We start from the raw sequence: 17,844 nt of genomic DNA, 5'->3' as shown, positions 1-17,844 counted from the left end.
CACTGAGAATTTTTTGCGATTCCCAGGACGCCATAATACAGTCAAAAAGTCATTAATTCAGACACCCATAATCCGGAATGATCTATAATCCGGACCTCAAAGCTACAAACTTTCTGCGCATGCGTCGCGTTTACGTGTGCTCGTAAGACCTTTACGGCTGTGACTTTGCCTGTGCACATGCGCATAATACGTTTACGCATGCGCGTTTAACGTATAACGGACGGTATAAGCTGAGCTAAAATTATCTAATTCAGTTAATGTTGCAGATTGCGTTGTTCCTTAATCTTCGAATTGGATCAGGCTTATTATTTTTTGCAGACTGTTAGAGCAATTTTATAAAAGTAAGCTTGAACTTTCGATTATGTCAAACAGAATTTCCGATATATATTTACTAATATGTACAGGATCTACAAAGCAAAAGTATGTTTCGAAGTCCATTAAACAAAAAGTGGAATTGCTGCAAAAAATGGAAAAAGGCATATCCTTTGTTTCTTAACCATTCCGAAATCTGTTTATCAATTTCATGCTGCTCTGCGGGGGGGACATCGCAGCGCGCAATGAACTGGAAGTTGATTTGTCAGCACTATCCTTATCTTCAGGACAAATGTTTTTATTTTATTCGGCTTATAATTCCTTACTAAATGTAGTATTTCATCTCGATGTATTCCGTCTTTGATATGATTTAAATCAAATTCCTTGTCATTATAAATATCACAAGTACACATCAAATAGTTTTCTGGTTGCAATTTTCTAATTTCGACTATGCTTAATGTATGCTTTACGCATGTGCTTGTTGAAAGAAATGTTTAATAAAGTAAACAAATAAATATTAAGCTTTTTTTTGTAAATTTTGATACCCTTTAGATCATAATTGTTCTTTATTTCATAAATAACGGTTTCATATTTTTAATTGTATAATTTCTTCATGCCATCTTACCAGATTTAAACTGATGATCTATAATCCGGAATCGCCAAAGTCCCGACGAGTCCGGATTAACTACTTTTGACTGTATTTACAAAAATTCTGTGGAACCCAATAAGTACTGCGCAAATCCGACACATGCGTGAGTGAAACTGTCAATTTTTTCTTTTGTACACTTGCAGTTTTAGGTCACTACATTTAATTTCTAATTTTAAGACATAGAACAATGTGAACATTTTAAATAAGTAACAGATGAAATGACAGCGTCACGTGCAAAGCAAGAAAAATGAACGTTTCTATTATAAAATGAAGGCGTCGAAACGGATTCATTTTTTTTTTCTTTGTCTGTATTGCCATATCTATTTTAAGATGTATTGTATTATGTAAAAATATTTGGTAATTGTAAAAGTATTATAATAAATTAAAGAAATATCAAAACTGCTAAAATTCTAGGCAACCCCCTGCTGCAAGTCCAGCGACTCCAGTTTAAGAAACCCTGGTATAGACAGACAACCCGGCGAAATTACGCCCTAATTGAGATACAGACATAAAACTTATATCAAAATGATGGGGCATGCATTTGCAGTTGAAAGCAGCAAAACGCATCAAAATGGATCATTAACTTTCGACTCGTGTGATTTTGATGCGGCTTGCTGCTTTCAAAAGCATTTTCCTACAACTTGCATCCTATTTGAGATGCAGATATAAAATTTGTGGAGCATGAAATTGCTATTGAATGCAGGAAACCGCATCAAAGTCGGACAATCGGTTCCCGTGTAAAACAGATTTTAAAAAACTGTAATTCTTAGAGATGCATCAAATTTCATTGCCATGAAAAATATATTTCGTCCTCTGGACCCTGAAAACGATACTAATTATGTCCAGAATGCAGTTAACACTGTAAATCAACGAAGCACTTCAAGTCAAAATTTACCTACACCACCACAACCAAAAGTTGTTCCTCCAGTCAAAAATTCTACAATGATATAACCAGGGCAAACAAGTCCACAATACCAATTTTAAATCATATCAAATCCGAAGAACACAGGAAAAGGCCTAAAACCATCCTCAGAGACATACAATAAAGGTTTTTGATAAACGTTTAATTACTGTAAAGGCCCTTATTTTTGCAGGCCGTAATTTTCACAAAAATGAATATATCGGTGATTTCGCGAGTTGAAAATTTCACGAATTTTATATGAACAGAACAGAAAGTTGAAAAATTTTAAAAGTACTTAAGTAAAGTTGGGGGAAAAAAAAAGTATTTCGCAAAGCTTTGATTTTTGCGATTACGACGAGCTCACGAAAATAAGGGCTTTTACACCAGTTTAAAAAAGACCCAAAAAACTAATTAATTATTCTTTAACTAATTATTGTAATATACCTAATTGCCTAGCTTAGCACCAAAAATTGGGAAAATTAAAACCACTACTAAACCCCCGGATAGCTGTTCCTGTAGTTTTAAATTGTCTCCAAAGTCGTGAAACGATGCTGTGAGCAATTCCGATCTCTGCAGCCACACTTGTCACACGGCGGCCTTCCTCCAACTTCCCAATGACCTCGGGTAAAAGCATCCAGATGTCATCTAACAGATTGATTATTCGCCATTTCTCGCCGAGGCAGCAACTCAGTGTGATTTTAACTGCTATACGGTGTGCAATCTCTTTGCCAGAAATACTGATCTTTCACCGAGAACATGCTTTATACAACTCAGACACTCCCCCATTATGTCTACCTGCATATCTGCGCAAGTGCTACCGTAGATCACCTTACTTAATCTCGGGATTGGTCTTTCTGTCCGCTCTGCCTCTTCGTTCAGCTGATATGCTAATTTTTCGACTTCGTCCTTAATTTTTGCACACCAGTGTATTTCACGTGCTATACACAGGATAAGGTACAACCCAGGAACCTGGAAATGATGTGTGTCTTTGTACCCTTCTAAAGGAGTATGGATTGAAAACAGCCTAGGCCTTCCCCGTAGCACACTGTAAATCACACTTCACCCAATAGGATTACTCCTCTGCCAGCCAACAGAAGTTCAACAAGCTCCCGCCTACCACCTGACTACTGAACCATTCAGCCTTGAATACTCGAGGAAAGGGGGAAGAAAAAAGAAGAAAAGGGCTTTTACTTCTCTCTCCGCCCCCGATTGCCTCTGCTGCTCACACTCCAACTAGCTCTAGGTTTTAACTTCAAAACTCATCATCTTATATTTGCTGCAAACTCTGCCATTACTACTGATTATAATGTCACAATTGCTTTCATTTCATTTCACTGCCATAACTGCTCTTCGAATTTTTATTTTTACGAACTTCAGCAACATTATTTCTTTAACATTCGTAAAAGTATTAACTTACTACACTGGGATAAGGCTATGCCCAGGAACCCACTACAACTGAACATTAGTTCATCGAGGAAGGGCATACTCTAAATGAAGCTGCAGATGTCCAAATAAAAAAGGAAAAGAAAACCTATTCACAATAAATTGTTTCAACAAAGGAAACGATTGTGTGATTTTAGATGACAGTCGGAGAGTATTAGTATCAAATATTTTATTTCATCATACCACCAACAAATATTTTCTTTTGTTTCAGAAGCCCATCAAAAACTTACATGACAGCAAATGCAAATCTAGTATAAATAACGTTTATGTTGCTAAAATAAATTCTGATTTCCAAAGATGGCCTGTTTCTCGCATTGTTGGTAAATCATGGTTGATGGGCATTAAGAATGGTCTTTCCTCTAATTCACTGGACACACACAAATTAGCAGCACGTTGGTGTTAATTCTTTTTAATTCTGTATTAAAATATACAACTTTAAACTTAGTTGACATATGCGGCATTTGAAGTGCAAATAATAAAAATTTTTCTTAAATACTATGCTTTGTTGCTTATCTTTTAGAAATTTAAAGACCTGGAATTCTGCAATTCTGAGTAAAAAATGAAAATAAAAAACAATTAACACCAACAAAAACTTGTGGTAACATGACAGACAAATTATCACAAATACTACAAAAGATCATGCCTTTTCATTTTATTTAACCATATGTTAAAGCAGTATTCTTTATTAGACCTGGAAAAGTTAGAAACAGGAATATATTTTACTACAAAAACTACACGACAATTTTGAAATTAGAAGCTTTTCTGTATGAATTCCACTCTAAAACAATGCAAGTGCAGTCTTGACGATAAGAAAGTCAAATTTATTGAAATTTAAATTTGTATTTCCATTTTAATTTTCATTTTCCTAAAAACATTTGTCAACTTTGCAGGATTTCATCTTCAAGTATATATGTACAGACATTTAAAGTTCTGATGTATTAACATCTCGTGGAAATACACCTATCCCTCGATTTATACAGTACTTACCTGTTTTACATGATTTCAGTTTTACACAGTTTAAAAATTAACAGATTTCAAAAACTTAGTAAAATAGTATTTGCTGCATAAATGCAAATACATACATTTGAAGTCATTTTTTAATCTCATTTCTTTGGTAACACTGGTGGCAACAACAAGGATGGGGATTCCCCGTGTTAGGAGAATCTCAATAGTATGTATATGTATTTCATAACAGTAAAATTTTAAATTATATGGTTCACGCGAACTAATGCAGTATCAGTATTTTAGCAGCAAGGATTACATCATTTTTATCTACATATCTGAATGTTTACTAGCAAGTTTTCAACATTTATAGTTTTTGTGGCATTTTTTATAATTTATGTAAATTTTTTAAAGTATTATAATGCCAAAACGATTTTTAAAAAAAAATCAAAAATGAAATTAGAAGCAAAAATTAAAATATTAGATCATCTATGTAATAGAGAAGGAGTAACAAATGTTGCTAAATTTTACTCCATGAATGAAGCCACAATAAGGACAATTAAAAAAAAAAATGAAGACTCTACTAGAAAAAGAATTAGATATGGGTAGAAGACGAAAATTTAAAATGGATTCCAATTGATACTGATGCTATTAGAAACAAGGCTTTAAAAATTTATAAAGCACTTAAGAATCGGTCACTATCGACTTTGTCAGATGAAAAAAAGGTATCTTTTTCCACAAGTCATGGTTGGTTTGAGAGATTTAATAATATTTAAACAAAGGCATTCTTTACATAATCTAAGATTGAAAGGAGAAAGTGCATCTGCTGATTCGAATGTAACAACAATATCCAGCAAAATTTGCTGAAATCAATTGCCACGATCTCCTACATTTCTGATCAGATCTTCAATGCTGACGTGTCTACGTTGTTCTGAAAAAAAAAAAAAAAAAAATACAGTCAAAAGTCGTTAATCCGGACTCGTCGGGACTTCGGCGATTCCGGATTATCGATTTTTCCGGATTATAGATCATCAGTTTAAATCTCGTAAGATGGCATGCAGAAATTCTAAAATTAAAAATATGAAACCGTAATTTATGAAATAAAGAACAATTATGATCTAAAGGGTATCAAAATTTACAAAAAAAAAAGCTTAATATTTATTTGTTTACTTTATTAAACATTTCTTTCAATGTAAGTTGTTTAAGTTGCTTCATTTTATGTGATACTAATACTTTCTCTTTAATTCTATAAACAGACATAATTTCTTTTCAGTTAAAGAGTTCTGCTGTTCAAGTCCCGTTAATTGCTGTGCCGAGAATACCGACTAACTGGTCAATGGAAATTTTTTCGTTTTCACTAACCTCTCTGTCACATTCTTCATGTCTTTATCCATTTTTTTCAGCAATTTCACTTTTTGTTTGTTGGACATTGAAACATACTTTCGTTTTGTAGATCCTTTGGAAGTTCCAGCATCGGAAATTCTATTTGACATAATCGAAAGTTCAAGTTTACTTTTATAAAATTGCTCTTACAGTCTGCAAAAAATAATAAGCGGGATCCTATTCGAAGATTAAGGAACAACGCAATCATTAACATTAACTGAAATAGATAATTAGATAATTTTAGCCTACACCGTCCGTTATACATTAAACGCGCAGGCGAAAACGTATTCTGCGCTTGCTCACACGCATATGCGCAGTAGTCAAGTTCTTACGCGCTCGCGTAAAACGCCTGTGCGCATGTGCAGAAAGTTTTTAGCTTTGAGGTCCGGATTATAGATCATTCCGGATTATAGGTGTCCGAATTAACGACTTTTGACTGTACCTTGCAAATCAGCTAGTGGTCATAAGGTAGTGAAAAGTCATACAATTTTTTTCTGTTGCAATGCTTCAGGCAATTATATAATGAAACCATTGGTTATTAACAAATCAAAAACACCATGTTCATTTAAAGGAACAAATATAAATAACCTTCCCTTTTATTGGATGCCTAACAGGAAAGCACGGGTCACTGCCATAAGGTTCAATGAATGATTTCTTACCATGTTTGTCCCAGATGTCAAAAATTATTTAGGTAAAAAAGGATTGCCTTTTAAGACTCTTCTTTTAATAGATAATGCACCTGGTCATCTTCAAAATTTACAACACAAAAAAGTAGAAATAGTCTTTTTGCCCAAAAAATACAACTTCTTTATTACAGCCATTGAATCAAGTAATATTTTCTGGCTTTTACAACATTGTGTATATCAAACAAACCTTTAGGTATATTTTAGAAAAAATAGAGAATAATGAATCTTACTCTTATGGATGCTTGGAAGAAATTTACAATCTTAGATTGTGTTGGACTGTCATATACTCAGATTAAACAATCAATGCTCAACGCATGCTGGAAAGCAATACGCTGGATGTTGCTAAAGATGAGAATGATAGATTACCATTAGAGTGTGAATATTCTCAGATCACTAAATTGGCTCAAACTGTAGTAGGAGAAGGTTTTGAGGATTTAGCTCAAGCATATATTAAAGGAATAATGGTTGATGAAGAACTAAATGAGGATGAGTTAGTTAACATGATTCATGAAACAAATAAACATGATGAAGACCAATCTGAACCAGCTGCATTCACAGCTAAAGTCATCAGTGTAGGACTTGAATTGGGAAGAAAATTAGGTAATCATTTTTTACAATATGACACAAATGTCGAATGAAATCTCCGATTCCAAGGGGAGCTTAGTAAGTGTTTAAATCTATATACGGATGTTTAAAAAGATTTAGGGGGACAAAAAAACAACAGGCAATTGTTAATTATGGATTTCATCATGAAGTCTAGTCGATGTGAGATCTCCCCTAATTTATCATCTATTGAAGCAGAATCGTATCACGAATACTCAAGTGATGAAAGAGACATCATACCAATCAAGAAGAAAAAACTAATAATTCATGAAAGTGATGTCAGTCCAAAATCAACTCTAAATATGAGAATATTTGTAGAAATTTCCTGTTCTTTCAATTCGAGCCACAATTTTTCATAAATGCTACATACTTTCATTACATTATCAGGTTGCATACTTCTGATGTCTGTGTAATTTATTTAATTGATGATGTAATTTATTTAATTGATAACTAAATATACTCGATTATGTTTTCACAAGGCTTGCTAATGTTTTTTTAAATAACACGAAAATAATCATGCAATGCAATAAAAATAGAACATCATTTTCCTGCCTCAGAATATACTACTAATAACAGGTTGTTTAAAGAGCAAAATATACAAAATTTAAATTAAATAATTATTTCCTTTTACTCAGTTGAATATACATTTAATTCATAAACATGTATATGCAGATAAAATTAGCTATGTCAATAAAGTTCTGCAAAGAATAATGAACGTGATCCTATTAGTTAAGTGTTGCAACTTTATTTCATATGAAATATTTTCTATATAGTCATTCCTTAAAAGTAGTCTCTGAATAATTAAACCAATTAAATTTGTTTCTAAATGTACTTGGGTTAATTGATAAAAGCAAGGCTTTTTTTTTAAATGGCAAGCTGATTTTTAATTGATTTCATACTTAGATACATCATTATACATACATTAATAAAATAAATAAAATTCTAATTATGTTAGGGCAGTTTCCATTTTGCTGGTGTTTACTAAAGAAAATTTTACAGATAGCATTTTTAACAAAAACGCTGTTTATGATCATTTAAGATTTAAAAATAAATAAATAAATAAATAAAGAGAGAGAGAGATTATTTTGTAAGTATTCATCAAGAATATTTCTTCCAATTTATGTTTTCGAAGAAACGCCTTTATTACACCAAAGTAAAAAAAAATTATCCCTCTACCAAAACTTAAATCTGTATCGATTAAAAAAGAACAGTAATGCGTATTTAATAAGAACACAGGAATAAATTGTATTAAAACTCAAATCTATTTGTAAATTGTTCTTCTCTAAACTTATGCTTTGAACCTGAAATATTTTGAATGAAATAGTGCTTTTTTATTTATTTTAAGACTTGATCTATTTTAAATTTACCTAAAATACCTAAAATAATTATTTTAGCTTTTCAAGAGTTTCTTTTACATTGCTGAATTTGATGAAGGTGTACAAACGGTGCCAAATTCTTGGTTTTGGGCTGATATGGATAAATGACATATGTAATATGAAAAAATGAATCAAACTGAACAAAATGATTGCATCACATCAAGCCCCAGATTATTGAGAACTTTGGCAATTTCACCGGGTTCTCTAAATTTTTGCATCGACAAGTATGATATTTTCTATAATTATGTGTTCTTGTTGCTCATTTTTCTCACTGTATAATTTAGAAAGCTGAATAGAACATGGAAAATGCTGTTATGAATGACATCAGTACCAAAATATTTTTAAAATATAGTAACATCTCCATTTTTAGTACTTTTATCCATAAATTATTAGTACGAGTTGGTAGTTTGGTTTTTGAATCTTAACATTATTTTAATTACCAGACTAGTTGTTTAAAAATAGGAATGCATGTATTAAAAAATTCAAAAATTAACAATCATATCAGGATATAATATATATTTGCTTTAACATTTAACTGCATTTTTTTTATACAAATTTGATGCTCTCAAAATCTATTCGGTCACCTTAATTTTGCAGTGGAAAAATAATGAAATAGTATAATCCTACAATTCGAAACCATAAAAATTCTATTTGATTTATTTATTGAATAAATTGTTGCAAAATATCTGAAATTTGCAGAATTTTATAAAATAATGTAGCCATGACTGTTAATTTAATTTTACATCAAATATTTCGATAATTATACATGAGCAAATAAATGCTGCTAGAACATTTAGATGTTTAATCTAACATTAAACGATTATTTAATTCATTCTTTTTGCTTTATGTTAAATTATTGTTTATGAGTGATAACGGAAATTTAAAATTTTCAGTGAAAAAGGCATAGAAAAGTTAAAGTTGGCTATGAAGTTTTCAGACATCGAAAAGTGCAGAATTTGGTGCGGAAACAACAACAACAACAACAACAACAAAAAAAAAAAAAAATAAAACCACCAGCGATTTAAATTCTCCGATTCTTCAGATGAGTAAAAAAAGTAAACAAGTAAAAAACAGTAAAAAAGTACTATAGTAAAAAAGCTAGCAGAGCTGTGCTTGCCATTGCTACCAGAGTGCACACAAGGAAAATATTTTCAACCAGAATTTTCTGCATCTGTTTTAGCTAGTCCTCACTGCAAATCTGAGGACTAATACTCCAAAAGCAGGCTCATCAGAAAGACCCAATAAAGGTTTCGTACTGTTGTATTCCTGTACAGGTTCATGCAATTTGGAGTGATTAACGATGACACTTAATAAACACACAATGTATTTGCCAGTATTATTCAGGACATCTCCAAAAACATGTTTACAGTCGTCCAAAAACTGCGACAAGCACATTGAAACAATCAGCAACAGAGCCTTTAGGCTGTAACAGTGAAGACAGCTTCACAGCAAAGTGCTAGAGTACAGCTCCCGACTAGGTTCAGTCTTCTCAGAACTCGACGTACTGTCGAGATTCTCGACGCTACAACTCGCGATGCACTCCACAATAAGCACTAGAATACAGCTTCTGACTCAGTTCAATCGTTCTTGGAGCTCAACACACTCCAAGATAAGACTCGATGATGCACTAACTCGCGATACATTAAGAGACTCTCTCTACGCACTCCCCAATCAACTCAATACTAGACTGAAAATCAACTCAATAGACTCGAGATACTACTGCTACTCCGCATACAGGCAGGGTTTATATAGCTTTTAGCATGCATTCGAGAACATTCTAAGTCAAACCAGTAAGAACTCGTTCTAAATGGTTCTCCATCTGTCTACGGCATATTGCAAATTTCGCTGAAAGATGTTGCCAAATGGGTGATTTCTCGCCAAATCTAGCAAATCCTAAACCTGCTTTGTGGGAAATCTATCTTACCGCAGCTGGAAATTTTTTAACAGTAACTTTCTGAATTTGCCAATAGTCAATTTTTTAAAAGTGTTCTGTTTTCAGGTTTTTAGAATAATTATGTAATAAAGACACAATAACACGCCGAATAAATACTAATTCAGAATTTACAAAATTTTCACAGTGACTGTTTACTGTGAAAATTTTGTAAATATAACGCTGATTTTTGTTGTTTGACTTCTGAATTAAATATGTAATACCCTGACCTTTTCTCTTCCGCAGAACTTCAACATCTAATCTTAAAAAATTTAAATTCTTTATCAAGTAGATTACAAATATTGCAAGAAAAGGTGGAGTTGCTGAAAACTCCTAACTGTGCAATCAACCGAAAAATTCAGAATTAAATATATTCCAATTAAAAACTGAATTAGAACTTCAATTTTTAGAGAGAATGTTTCTCAACAACATAGCTCCTGTGGTATTGTAAAATAATATTTTACATTAATCCTAATAGTTTTTTATTTTATTTTATTTTATTTTATTTTATTTTATTTTATTTTATTTTATTTTGTTTACTTTTTGCACACATTTTCATTTTATAAAGTAATTTCTGTTACGTTTTTGCTTAAATGAAATTTTCTATTTCAGTATTATCTTATTTTCTTTACATAAAAACTAACTGCAGAAAATGTACTAAAATACAAATATGGAACTCAAAGCAATGAAAACGTTATGATTTTATAAATAAGTTTCCATTACATTTGCATTTTATTTTGAGGAAAGTTAGATTTCTTGAGTGTTCTGTGAAGTTGAAATAATTTTCTTAAATGATAGAATAAGAAATCTTGTTGGTTATGCATTTATAGATTAAAGTCAATTTTTATTTATATATTTATTTATTTAGGTCAATGAATTGAAACATATTAATGTTAAAGGAGACTAACGTAAACATATTAATAGTAATCGTAACAAATATTTTGAAGTGATGTCGGACACGCTAGCCGAAGAGTACATTTGGGTAAGTGAAAAAAAAAGGGGGGCATTTAAATCCCTGAAGTTATCATAGGTTATTTTACATAAGTCAACATTTATAAATATATTTTTATGTACATCATTATTTACAAAATATCTTGATAACTTACATTACGTATAATATGAAATCTGCCAAATTAAGTCACACCCAGCACCCGTAGCTCTCAGCCTGAGTCAAATCTTAATTATTCAAAAAATCGAATAAAATAAGACCAGACTTCCATGAATAGTGCATAGTGCTACTAAATGCATATGTGACCATCCCAGAAGAAATAAAGCAGGTAGATATTAGCATCTGGAAAGATATCCCAATGCATGAAGGAAGAGTAATATATTTAGTGTATGAACCTGTTATGTCAAGAAGACTTTAAATGAATTAGAAGACAACATAAAATAGCAGTTTTATCTGATCGCAAATGTTTAAAATGTTATTTAAAATGTCTAACTTTTTTTTATTCTTAAAATGATGTTTAATCCTCATTTGTTCTGCTATTTAATTTTTATGATGTATTGTTACTTAGTTTGTTATCTATCCATTTGTCAGTAATTGAGCTGAATTAAGTAAAGCTTTGTTCTTTTACATTATATTTTACCGCTCGATCAGGCCGACTGCCGTACCAAAGCACTCGCGTTCGAATCTCGAAAAAGGTTCGGGGGTTGTAAATGCATAGTGTCTGTGCATCATGGGGGCACCCAAAATATGCTGCAAGCCGAAAAGTTCTTTCAAGAAGCTGATCGTAGGGAAAGAGAACTTGAAAATCCTTGGACTCGTCCTCCGTGTGATAGTTGCATCGCAAAAATGTTATGGTTTTTAATTAATTGACTTTCTGTTTAAATATGCAGTAATTATAATTAAAAATTCACAAGTAAATTTTCCATTTAATGTATTTTTTAGAGATAGTGCAAACTCATCTCCCTGCAACAATTGAAAAGAAAGGTGCTACTATAACAGTTAATCTCAAAAAGGTTGGTGGGTGGTAAATGTATAGTGTCTGTGCAGCATGGGGGCACCCAAAATATGCTGCAACAAAGTTGCTACTACACTCATGTCCATAAATTAAGGATAATTCGGAGTCACGCGGAAATCGAACTCTAAAATATACTAAAATATCACCTGTAACATCACAACACACATCTTCAAGAATCATATGCAAATTTTAGGAAGTAACCAGATGACACCGATGGTACTTCACAATGAAGAGAATGTAAGAAAGTGATATATAAGGAATACAGGCAAAGAAGTAAATTTGTTCGCAGGCACTTTATAAGCATTTCAGTGCAATAACCAAATAGTTCGCAGGGGCTTTATAAGCATTTCAGTGCAATAACCGACAAAGGACGCATTTGGATGATTTTTTACGTGGTAGAATTATCAGCCGTCTGGAATGTGGGCGTACCCAACTGGAAGTATCAGACAAACTTGGAATTGCCCAGAGTGTCATCTCCAGGCTTTGGCAACGATTCCCAGATGATGGTAATGTGAGTAGACGTTACAGCACAGGTCGCCCCAGAGTTACAGCGCCGAATAAGGACCGGTATTTGGCAGTTACTGCCAAAACAAACAGGTGGAGCACAGCCTGAGACCTGCCTCGTCAGCTCTCTTCAGCCACTGGTACGACAATTTCAAGGCAGACCGTGTACAGACGCTTAGGGCAGATTGGTTTATATGTTCGTAGACCTGTCAGATGCGTTCCACTTACTGCAACTCACTGTCGCCTGCGGTTAGCCTGGAGTAGAGAGCATGCACTGTGGACACCGCAACAGTGGGCTTGTGTGATGTTTTCCGACGAGTCCAGGTTTAGCTTGCAGTCTGATTCTCGCCGGACTTTCATATGGAGAGCTCCAGGTATTCGTTACCACCAAGAAAGCATCATTGAACGACACCGTTACAGTGGTGTAGGAGTGCTCGTTTGGGGTGGAATTATTCTGGGTTCCAGAACTGACCTTCATGTTCAAATTGGAATCATGACAAGCCATATCTATCGGGACGTCATTCTGAAACAACATGTACATTTGTTTCGGGGTGCCATGGGCACACAATTTGTTTATGGATGACAACGCCAGTCCTCACCGTGCAAATATCGTAAGCGAATGCCTTCAATCGGAGGATATCACCCGTACAGACTGGCCAGCATTCTCACCAGACTTGAACCAGTAGAACACGTGTGGGACATGCTTGGCCGACGAGTTGCAGCCCGTCAACCTCCTTCTACATGTCTACCGGAACTTCGGAGTGCATTGCTTTTTGAGTGATGTAATATCCCCCAAGATCAGATCGATAATTTGATACTCAGATGCCTAGGCGTTGTACGGACTGTATTGCATCGTCTGGGAGACATACAATGTATTAACAATCAAACCAACCATGTAATATTGGTTTTTTGTAAATAAGTTTTTTTTTTTTTTTTTTTTTTTTGGTAATTTGCTCCAGGGAGAAAAAAAATCGCTAATTTTTTTAATAATATCAAACATATAGCATCTGTTTTTGCTCTTTACCTTTTGTTTAATAAATAAGCTTTACAAATAAGTCAAATTTGTTTTGCTTCTAACTTTTCCTTTGCCTGATTTTGCATTATCCTTAATTTATGGACATGAGTGTATAACAGCGAGTACTTTTGTGTACAGAAGCTGTCTTGAAAGCTTAGAATCTAAAATTTTAAGTTTGTATTTGTTTTTACTGAATTGTAAGTATTATAAATTCATATGTTTGGAAGCGTCCGAGTTTCAAAAATAATAAAAGTATAAATGATAAATAATAAAGCTTCAAAATAGTAAATCAAACAATCATCAAAATGTTTAGTACCTATTTAAAAATTTGGAGCTTTCTTTCAATTTTAAAGTAATTTAAAATTTAATAAATAGCTTTAAAACTCTTGCCAGTCACTGCTCATCTCAATGCATATAATAGCATTATAATTTTTTATAATAATAATGCATATTTTGTTTAATTTCATGAGGCTGAAGGAGACATTGTAAACTTATATTATGAATACGAGTCATATTTTGTAAAATTCGATGAAAGGCCATTCGAAAAACATGTATACATTGACAGAATTGCCGATATAAATAAAATATGTTATTAACAATATTAACTTCTTATTAATTAAGAAAAGGCTGCATTAAATATATTAAAAGGATCTTTTAAAATTTTTGCAGGAAATGAATTTAAGTTTCTCTTAAGTGAATGGATATTTTTATATCTTTATTACTGTATTTGCAGGCGCATAAGGCACATCCCCCTTTTTTTATACACATTTCATTATAATGAATTTACAGTATTTTAAATATAAATACAAAGTAATACTTTATACCCACAATTCATCTGGGGAAGAGCTTTTAATTTTCTTCATCAAAACCTAAACACTCATCACCATAGCTAAATGAAAAGTCACTTGAAACCTCTCCTAAATCAGCATTCGAGTCCTCATACAACAGATTGTCCTCTGTACCATCCAGTGTATTAATAATGCCACACTTCATACATGATTTAACCTCTGCCTCTGTTTTCACAGCATCCCAAGATGCTTTGACCCATTCACAAACTTTCCAAATGTTAGGCCTTCCCCTTCTACTTGATGGTGTAACCTCAAAATTTGAAGCCTGCATCCAGCTTGCATGCTTTGTTACAGCAATTTCAACATTGTTTTTGAACCATAATTTGCCAACAAACTTAAGAAACACCAAACAGTTGAAATTTCCCACACTTAAAAGTCGTTCGCAAAAATTGCAGTTTTCATGCCAGATGCACATTTACTAAGCTCTCCGTAACTGTAATATTCCCACACATCGCAAGGAAACAAGAAAAAAATCACATAACTCCAAAAAAAGAGGAAATTTCCAGAAATTAATGCAATCAAAAACTGAGTATCGACATACAAGATGCACCTCTTTTTTTTTTCCGACTTATTTTCAAAGAAAAAAAGTGCGTCTTATACACTAGAAAATTTGCTATTTAAAACTTTCTTACATTTATTGGAAAACAAATTGTTTTATATGCTTAATTTCATTCACATAACTATGCTCACTGTAGTTATTGGCTATACTAAATATTTGAATGAAGAAATGTAAGTTTTATTTGCACAAAAACTATTAGCATATGTTTTATAGCAATACACGCAAGTACACAAAAGTGATACACAAAAACTATGAGCATATAGTTTTATAGCAATTTATGAGAGCAAAGTTTTACATAAAAATGTAAATTAATCATAAACGCATCTGTTATATAATTTCAATACAATGAGATATAACAATAATCACTGAGGAAATCTGATATGATTGTGATGACTATATTCAATAATTAAAAAATTCCAAAGATTCCAGTAAGATTTTAATAACTGGAAGAGTAACTTCTTACTGGATCAATAAAACGCTTTTCTGCTGTTATCAGTTTTACTGGAGGAGATGTCTGAAATACTGCTATTGCGACATTATACTGATTAAACTAATGTAACACTGTGCGACACCCACACAGATCTTTAAAGCAGCAATTCTCAACAGGTGGTACACAAGATAAAAAATAGGTGGTAGGCAAAGAAACAAAGTTCAAAAATTCTATGAAGAAAAAAAGAACAATTGTTAGAAAATTCCTGTGATTGCACTTCCACTGAAGATTTCATAAATAACAACTTTTGGCTACACCGAAAAAAAGAATTTAAAGGCATTTCAAATAAAGCTAAATTTTTATTGCCTTTTCGCACAACCTATTTGTGTGAACAAGGATTTTCTTCCATGTTTTATTTGAAAAATAAATACAGAATAAAATTAAAAGTGGATCATACTTAAAGCTAAGTGAAATAAGGCCAGACAAAGAAATTGATCTCTCTTAAACAGGCCCAAATTTTACACTAAATTTAAGTATATAACTTAAATTTTGATAATTAAAATGGTAACCAATTCTTAATTAATATTTTTTATGTGTGCCTATTTAATACAGATAGCCAATAGCTTGTGCAAATGGCAAAACATTTATTTTTTCTATTTATATTGAGAAACTGAATAAGTATTATAAAATGTACAATAATTATACTGGTTGTACTAAGGTTTTTAAATTTTTGTTTAGATGGTATGTGTTAGTCAAAAGGTTGAGAACCGCTGCTTTAAAGCAATTAAATTTATGTCACTTTGTGAAGTTATACAAAAGTCGCAGTGTGACATTAACATCATTATCGCAGCATGACTTTACTACCATACTCAAAGACAAAGAAGCAACAATAACAAAAAAAAGAAGCCAAGAGAAAAAATTGGTATCTTACCTCTCAGCCTCCACATCCACAGGGCTTGTTTGCTCACATCCTCTTCTTGGGCGCTTCGCATTCCTATAATAAACAAAAATAGGTACAATTTTATTACCGAGACCATAATAAACCACAGTGACAGTACATGCATAAAAGCACCAAACTTGGCACACACATCCATTTAAATCATAAATTGACATCACATAAATTTAGATACTTCTAAATGCAAGTGAATTATGACTGCACATAAATTTAGATAGCTCTAAATTTTAATTTACCACTGAAATACTGGTATACTTTTTAAACTTTTTAAAAGTGCATCGAATCTATCTATTTAGAAATTGCCAGAGATGAAAAATTTGCAATAAAATTTTGACAAAGAAAAGGCATCATTCATGATTGTGTGTGATTATGACAAAGCCTCAAGGGCTATCTGCCTGTGCCTTTGTGGAGCACTTTCTAAGGGAAACTGGCTTGTATACACGTTACACATGGGGAAAACCACGAAAACGCCCAGCCCGTTCCTGGGATTCGAACCTCGGACCGACTACCAGCGTTCGGTGACTCCACCGCTCGGCCGCTGGTGGGCCTCATTCGTGATAGAAAATTAGGCTTAAACTATAGTCCAAGAACCATGAAATGAAACCATTTCATCGATAACTCAACAACTAAATGGCACCTTTAATCTTCTAGGTGTATCTACGGATTATTTCGTATTGAAAGATGGCTTTCCAAATCACGACACGCAGAATATTCTTGTCAGATTTTGATAAATACGAAATGGTTTCGAATGAATGCGGCAACTGGCAGTAGGGAAATAGCAATCAATAAAGAAAGATGTTACAGCGCGAGGTTCATAAATAAAAACCTCGTATCCAGCCACACTATCTGCCGACCTGTAGGCGATTTTCGTGCCGAAACCGAAAAATACTAAGAAGCCTTCGACCGAAAGCTTTGTGTATGCAAAAAGTTTGTGAAACAAAATTTCTTCTATAAAATAAAATGCAATTTGCACTGAACCCATGAATTACTTTTAAAGAAATTAATATCACCTAATTTACAAATAATTTCTTTTAGCATGGAATAAATACTTAAACAGGTATCTTACAATTACATGAAATAACGTAATCTTTAAAGGCATTGATGTATACAATATAAATATTTGCTTGTTATTTTATGAAATAACAGTGTCTGGGAAGCCCACTCAAATATCCTGTAGAATTTTAACAAATTATTTTATAGGATACAAATATGCATCTGTTTTTTTATGAAATATGTGAAATTCATGCAAATAAAATTAAGGATTATGAAATTTATTTTAATATAAATAACTCTGCAAAAAGAAATATTCAGGAGACTTTATTCCCCTTATTTTCCTATTATTGT

General features: G+C 32.6%; 1 protein-coding gene and 2 long non-coding RNA genes across 19 annotated transcripts in view; 1 reads left to right on the top strand and 2 right to left on the bottom strand.

Annotated features, from left to right (window-relative positions):
* LOC146995015 (uncharacterized) overlaps nt 1–17,844 on the bottom strand; it is a 217,788-nt gene that overhangs the window by 90,303 nt on the left and 109,641 nt on the right. The window lies entirely within an intron of this gene.
* Nucleotides 1–17,844, bottom strand: part of LOC146995017 (uncharacterized) — a 184,858-nt gene that overhangs the window by 90,303 nt on the left and 76,711 nt on the right. For 7 of the 13 annotated variants that reach the window (XR_015043463.1, XM_085825224.1, XM_085825225.1 and 4 more), the window contains one exon: nt 16,477–16,539. The exons of the other annotated variants lie outside the window; for them this stretch is intronic. The gene's annotated coding sequence lies outside the window, so the exon portion shown is untranslated. The remainder of the gene's footprint in view (nt 1–16,476; nt 16,540–17,844) is intronic. 13 annotated transcript variants of the gene reach the window in all.
* The window catches only part of LOC146995018 (uncharacterized), a 96,395-nt gene that overhangs the window by 12,937 nt on the left and 65,614 nt on the right, over nt 1–17,844 (top strand). The window contains exons 3-4 of one of the 5 annotated variants that reach the window (XR_015043477.1): nt 8,314–8,519; nt 11,094–11,207. The exons of 2 other annotated variants lie outside the window; for them this stretch is intronic. This is a non-coding gene — a long non-coding RNA (uncharacterized LOC146995018). Of the gene's footprint in view, nt 1–8,313; nt 8,520–11,093; nt 11,208–17,151; nt 17,167–17,844 lie in introns of those variants that run through there. 2 more of the 5 variants (XR_015043476.1, XR_015043475.1) reach the window with 2 other exon arrangements.

The sequence above is a fragment of the Stegodyphus dumicola genome, chromosome 10 (assembly GCF_044657685.1).
Source record: "Stegodyphus dumicola isolate Sdum_Otavi_A_Nest chromosome 10, ASM4465768v1".
Taxonomy (NCBI): domain Eukaryota; kingdom Metazoa; phylum Arthropoda; class Arachnida; order Araneae; family Eresidae; genus Stegodyphus; species Stegodyphus dumicola.
Note: the sequence above shows the minus strand (reverse complement) of the source record. Positions and strands in the feature narration are given on the sequence as shown.